Here is a 6,573-nt window from a genome sequence, read left to right as displayed (position 1 = left end):
GCCACCCCTTGTGTATTTGTATGCATACATTGTGCAACTGCTGGAATGATCAGCGCAGCATCCGTAAGCTTCCGCACTATTCTTGAAGTTAGAAAAAAAAATATACAGTAGGATAAAGGAAAGAATGACCTGAGAAGAAGTGCCAGGGGTGTCACTTTGGGGATGTGGACAGCATCAGGAGGCACCATCCGAGGGGGCAAACACCAAATACAGTAGCAGAGTTGCAGCTGTCACCAAGCAATGATGATGGATGGTGCATGCATTGTGCCAGAAAAGGCTGGGGCTGCCCCCAGCATGATGAGAACAGGGGCTCAATATACAGTCACACCCACAAAATGTCATACACCAGGTGGTGAGGCCATGCCCTCTTTCACGTGCCCGTCCCTTCAGCGTGCACAGAGAGTATGCTGGGTGACACCAGCCCTAGTGACGCCAGTGCATGGCGTAATGTAACACAGCGAGACGCCAATCATACTCTACTATCACAAGTAAATTATTAAATGTTCCCTGTAATAACTTACAATGCAATTTTAAATATTTTAATTTCTCGTTAGCACATTTCTATAACAGCAATTAATTTATATTCCCAACTATGTTTTATTTATTCCTCTAATTTCTGTCATGTGTCTTTACACCAGCAGACTTTCCGTCCAGCCATATATTTCTTATTACGCTGCTGCTAGTGGGGTCATCATGGATTGGCGCACATCATGTGACTTGGCGAGAGCCCCAGAAAACCTCCCGCAGTGCTGAAAAGTGTTTTCTCTAGAATCTGAAACAACAAATGAGTGATGATTATATTGTAGCCAGTATTGGAATATGTGACACTTTGCAGAGACACTTTGCTGCTGACATGGTGGATCTAAGCGCTAAGGGCGTAATGCAGAAGAGAAACCGTGCACTGCAGGTTGATGGATTGGTGTTTGCAACCGTCTCCAGCTAACACCAAGAGGACCATTCATCAAGTTAATTATCGGGGCTGGGCAGCCACCAATAATTATGTTTCCAACTTGCTGCAAGTAGCAGCGGTGGATTAAAATTCACTGGAACAATTCAACATTGCTCCGATGCGGAGACAGCTGATCCAAAAATCAGCTGTCTCCGTAATCCCCTTCACTGCTACAGAAGTAGCAGTGAAAGTTAGCACTGCCGAGCCTGAGTGGCAGTGCTAGTGCGCCTGCGTGAACTGGGCTTCACGCAATCGCACAAAGCCCCGGCATCTGGCGGAAGGAGCCGGAATGGGGCAGTGGGATCCAAAAGTATCCCTCTTCGCAACTCGGGCTCCTTCCCATATGGAAGGAACGTGGCTGCAGGAGCAAACTCCATCTGAAATATTGTATTTTCGGAGATTGATGAATTTAGGTCCCTATACTAGTGTATGGGGACAGCGGGATAGATCGAGGCTGAAAGGTAAGCAGGAGATATCAGCGATAACTCCTGCGTTACCTTCATAATGAATAGCCCCGATCCTTAATTTCTACAAAAGTATTGTAGGTGAAAATGCTAATTTTCTTTTTCACCTGCTTTTGTAGAAATTAAGTGATGATCACTAGACCCCTGAGTGAGATCTGCAGTCTACCTAAAAAATGGCTACAGGAGAGAACATAGGTGCCGCGATAATAATAGCATACAAAGATAACACAGATAAGGTTGGAACTAACTGAGAAATGAATCAACAAAACATTTATTATAAAAAAACAGAGGGTGTTACCAAACCGCCTGCAGTCACAAAATAGTTAATCACGTGCTAAAACAAAGTAAGTATGTAATGCATGGAGTTTTGTACAGATCGGGAAGTAATATGAAGCTAAGGGAAAGGAGGTGGTCCTTTGGCCAGAGACCCGGCAGATGCATGTGCAGCCGTTCCTTGCACTGGCCTGGTGTGCAAGTAAGAGTCCATTACCCCTGCCAGCCAGTAACACCGAGGCGATGAGCATCACTCAGCTGGCCTGCAAGTTCTTACTGATAAAGGAAGCTCCATTAGGAAATCATTCTTTTTGGGCCATAAAAACAGGAACTACAGTACAGTATAATAATAACATCAGGGATATTGAGACAAATCTCACAGTACATTATAGGTGCGTCACTGTAATGAGGACTACAATATATTACACATGCAAAAAGGGTCATTGGTTTTTCCTAGCCAACAAAACTGAATGTACTGAAGACGACATTTCTTGTTTCTACTTCAGGGTCCATAGGGGGTCCACAGGGTTGACCTTGGGGTTATAGCTGGAACAGGATCCATGGGCACCACACAGTTAAGCTTTTAGCTCCCAGGATGCACTTGGGTCCTCCTCTATACCCCGCCCCCGAGCCACAGGCACCCCAGTGTAAGCTGGTGCCCGGCCGGAGTCGGTCACCGCGCAGGGGGGCTGCAGGAGCAGCCCCCAAAAGCTTTTATTTTAAGTTAAATTTTATTTATTTTTAATCTATTTTTACTACAGACGGCAGCGAAGGGCTGTCTGTACAGACGCCCACGCTGCCGCTCTGATCCCCGACTGGCGCCGCGACGCCAGTACTGATCTGGGGATCGCGGCGGGAGGGCAGAGTCCGTACTAGCCGGACTCTGTCTACCTCCCAGGACTGCTGCCGGAGTCGCCGGGGATTCAGGTAAGCCGCGCGTCGCTGGCTAGCGGCGGCGCGCGGAATGCCTTAAATGCAGTCCTTTAGCATCCGGTCCGGGGGACAGACCGGAGGCTGCTGGCAGTGGCGGCGGGCCCCCCCCATAACCCGTGGGACCACTAGACCACCAGGGATAACCGGCAAGCGGGAAGCCAGCATCCCTGGGGTTAATGGCCAGCCAGGGGAGGAAGCCTTCCCTGTCAGCGGCTCCTCCCCTCAGCTCAGCGCGCCTTTCAGCACGCAGTCTGGCGTCGCTGAGCTGCAGATTCCTCGGCCACTCCTCCTCTGAGGTCTCCAGCGGCCATTTTCCCAGTGGCAGCGCAGATCTCAGGGAGCACGCGGACCGGTCCCCCTGTGTACCTCTCCCCTGATTAAGGACAGCGTACACAGCACTATAGCCCTCCCAGACACTGAATCTGGGCAGGTTGATTGTAGTGTAAAGGTGCAGTGAGTATATCTTCCTGCATGGTATGTGACTTTTTGCTAGTGCTGCCTGTCTGTGCTTATTTTCCGCTTACTGTCAGCTTATACCTATCCCTTTACTTCTCCTACAAGCCCTGCAGGTGTGTGGGGGAGGGGCGTTTCTACTGACCTCACTTATATAGATCACGTATTTGTGAGGTCCGTCACATACAGTTGTGTGCTACTCAGTGCCATATTGTGGGCTGTTGTTCAGCACACCGGTGAGTGCGTTTTACTTCTACCCTGGTGCCAGATATATAATATATTCTGTCATGTCAGACGAGGAGGTTGAGCGCTCAGTGGCTCCGGTGTTGGCCTCCTGCGGACGCTGTTCTGCAGGAGTAGATAGGGAGGATTTGTCACAGGATGGCCTGTGTAGTCGATGCCAGGTGGCTCCTGGCCCATCCAGACCTTCTCTGGCGCAGGAACCACCGTGGGCGATGTTTTCTCAAGTGCTGGTGTCTATTGCGGACCGTCTGTCGGTCCCGACTGCTCTCCCTACTAGGGCGGTGCCCCAGCCGACCATCCCCCATTCCCCGGGTGTCCCGCAGTTATTGCGGAGTCCTCCTGGGTCTCAATCAGTTGGTCCCTTTGGGGGGTTGCCTATGTATATACAGGCTTCCCCTGTGCCGCAGCAGCCTGTGGTACCTTTTCAGGCCCCTATGGCGACGCCTCCACCATGGGTGGATGTGCTCTCCAACTCCGTGCAAAATTTGGCGGCCGCTTCCTCGGCTTTTCAGTCAATGTTGCAGACTGACATGCCTTCTAGGATTTCTAAACGCCCACTCATGGCACGGGCTGCTCAGGTATCGGACTCAGAGGGTTCCTCAGATGATGGGGAGGTCCCTGATGACACTGACTCGGACGCCTCGGTCCAGGAAATGGATACCAAGTCGTCCATTAATGTGCGAGCACTAGTTAGGGCGGTGCGAGCTATTCTTCTTATAGAGGATGAGGCACCGGTTCCTAGGTCGAAGTTTCCTAGTTTCAAAAAAACTAAGGTGGCTTCTGCGGTGTTTCCCCTGTCTGATCAGTTGACGGATCATATGGCGGTAGCTTGGCAGGCGCCCAGTAAGAGATTCCTTCCTCAGAAGCGGTTGGCTTCTAATTACCCCTTCCCTGAGGCACATTGTAAAAAATGGGAAACTCCACCGGCGGTGGATTCCCATGTCACCCGTTTAACTCGGGGCGCCACCTTACCATTACCGTCGATATCCTCGCTGAAGGATCCCACGGACAGGAAAGTTGAGACTTGCTTAAAGTCTATTTACTCCCTCTCCGGGGCGGTGGCCCGACCGTCCATGGCCATTTCCTGGGTGGCCAAGGCCATTGAGGGGTGGGCCAATGCATTGGAAGATACCTTCCCGGACGACGCTCCGGATGTCCAGCGGGCGTTGTTGGGACAAATGAGGGACGCCGCTTCTTACATTGGAGAAGCTTCTTTAGATGCTAGTCTGCTGACCTCGCGGGTATCGGCTGCAGCGGTGTCTGCCCGCCGATCCTTATGGTTGCGGTCCTGGAGAGCGGACTCTGATTCAAAGAAAGGTCTGGAGGCCTTACCTTTCAATGGGGAATTACTATTTGGTCCGGACTTGGACAAAATAGTGGACACCCTGGCTAAATCCAAGTCGGCCTTCCTCCCTTCGGCGGCACTGCCTGCTAAGGTTCGGAGTTCGGCTTTTCGTTCCTTTCGGGTTCAGGGTAAGGCGAAAGGTCAGTCCTTCCCGAGACAGTCTGCGAGTAAGACGGCCTCTAAACCCAAGAAGCAAGCCTGGAGTGCTCGGCGCCCTTCTTCCAAGCAGGAAGATAAACCTGCGGCCTGATGGGACGGGCCTCCCTCTGGGGGACCTCAGAGTGGGAGGCCGACTTCTTCTATTTGCCCAGTGCTGGCACAATACCACCACGGATGCCTGGGTTCGAGAAGTGGTCTCCCAGGGGTACGCCCTGTCTTTTCGGCACAGACCACCCCACCAGTTTTTCTGCACAAGTCCTTCTCAGGACAAGACCAAGGCGTTACAGGTTCAGGAGGCTATAGAGTCCTTGCTGAAAGCAGGGGTCATTGTTCCCGTTCCTCTATCACAACGAGGGACGGGGTATTATTCGTCTCTGTTTCTGGTGCAGAAACCCAATGGTTCTCATCGCCCTATCCTCAACTTGAAGTCTCTGAACAAATTCCTCAGAGTTCCCAAGTTCAGGATGGAAACGTTACGTTCCATCATTCTGGCGATGGAACCGGGGGATTACATGGTGTCCCTGGACATCCAGGACGCCTACCTCCATGTTCCGATAGCATCTTCACACCAGCGGTATCTGAGGTTCGCTATCCTTCAACACCACTATCAGTTCCGGGCGCTACCCTTTGGTCTCTCCACGGCACCGAGGGTGTTCACGAAGATTATGGCGGTCATGGCCGCACATCTTCGGAACCAGAATGTACGGCTGCTGCCGTACCTGGACGACCTCCTGTTGCTGGCGAGCTCCCCGGAGGTACTGCTTCAACATCTCCACCTGACGATCGCTTGCCTGCAAGCACATGGGTGGTTGATAAATTGGAAAAAGTCCTCCCTGATTCCATCACAGCGGATGGTTCATTTGGGAGCCCTGCTGGATTCGCATCAGCAAAGGATCTTCCTGACTCCGGAGAAGGTCGCCTCACTACAGCTGCGGATACGCAGTTGCCTGAGCCGTTGCCGCCTGTCGGTCCATTCGGCTATGAGAGTTCTGGGGTCCATGGTGTCGACATTCGACATGGTGGAATTTGCCCAGTTCCATTCCCGGCCCCTGCAGGGGCTGATTCTATCAGAATGGAACGGGTTACCTCACCGGATCCGCTCTCAGGTGCTGGTGTTGTCTCCGGACGTTCGGCTATCTTTGGCTTGGTGGCTTCAGACAGCTCATCTGGTCGAGGGGCGCCCATTTTGGGTCCCGGACTGGGTCCTGCTCACGACGGATGCCAGTCTCCGGGGTTGGGGGGCAGTGACCGGCTCTTTGTCGCTTCAGGGTCGTTGGTCAGCGGAAGAAGCACTTCTCCCCATCAACATCCTGGAACTGCGGGCAGTATACAAGGCCCTGCAGTCGTCCGGCCCCGCTCTTCACGGAAGGGCGGTACAGGTGCAGTCCGACAACGCCACCACGGTGGCGTATATCAATCACCAAGGCGGAACTCGCAGTCAGGCAGCGATGTCGGAGGTGTCTCGTATCCTGTCTTGGGCGGAGGGTCACATTCCAGTGATCTCGGCGGTCTTCATCCCCGGAGTCCTCAATTGGGAGGCGGACTTCCTCAGCCGTCACGACGTGCATCCCGGGGAATGGTCGCTTCACCCAGAGGTGTTTCAGCTACTCGTGGACAGGTGGGGACTGCCGGAGCTGGACTTGATGGCCTCCCGTCACAATCACAAGTTGCCCGTTTACGGGTCAAGGACAAGAGACGCAGGTGCAAGTCTGGTGGACGCGCTGTCGCTGACATGGACGTTTCACCTGGCGTAT

At 52.7% G+C, this 6,573-nt stretch overlaps 1 protein-coding gene across 1 annotated transcript in view; it reads right to left on the bottom strand.

The window, feature by feature from the left end:
• Window positions 1-692: 692 nt before the first annotated feature.
• LOC148513691 (uncharacterized) overlaps window positions 693-6,573 on the bottom strand; it is a 120,956-nt gene continuing 115,075 nt past the window's right edge. Inside the window, exon 21 of the mRNA XM_088481560.1 lies at window positions 693-772. The gene's annotated coding sequence lies outside the window, so the exon portion shown is untranslated. The remainder of the gene's footprint in view (window positions 773-6,573) is intronic.

Source organism: Taudactylus pleione, unplaced genomic scaffold, assembly GCF_031769625.1.
Source record: "Taudactylus pleione unplaced genomic scaffold, aTauple2 ptg000274l, whole genome shotgun sequence".
NCBI classification, from domain to species: Eukaryota; Metazoa; Chordata; class Amphibia; order Anura; family Myobatrachidae; genus Taudactylus; species Taudactylus pleione.
The sequence above is the reverse complement of the archived record's forward strand: the minus strand, read 5'-3'. Positions and strand labels throughout refer to the sequence as shown.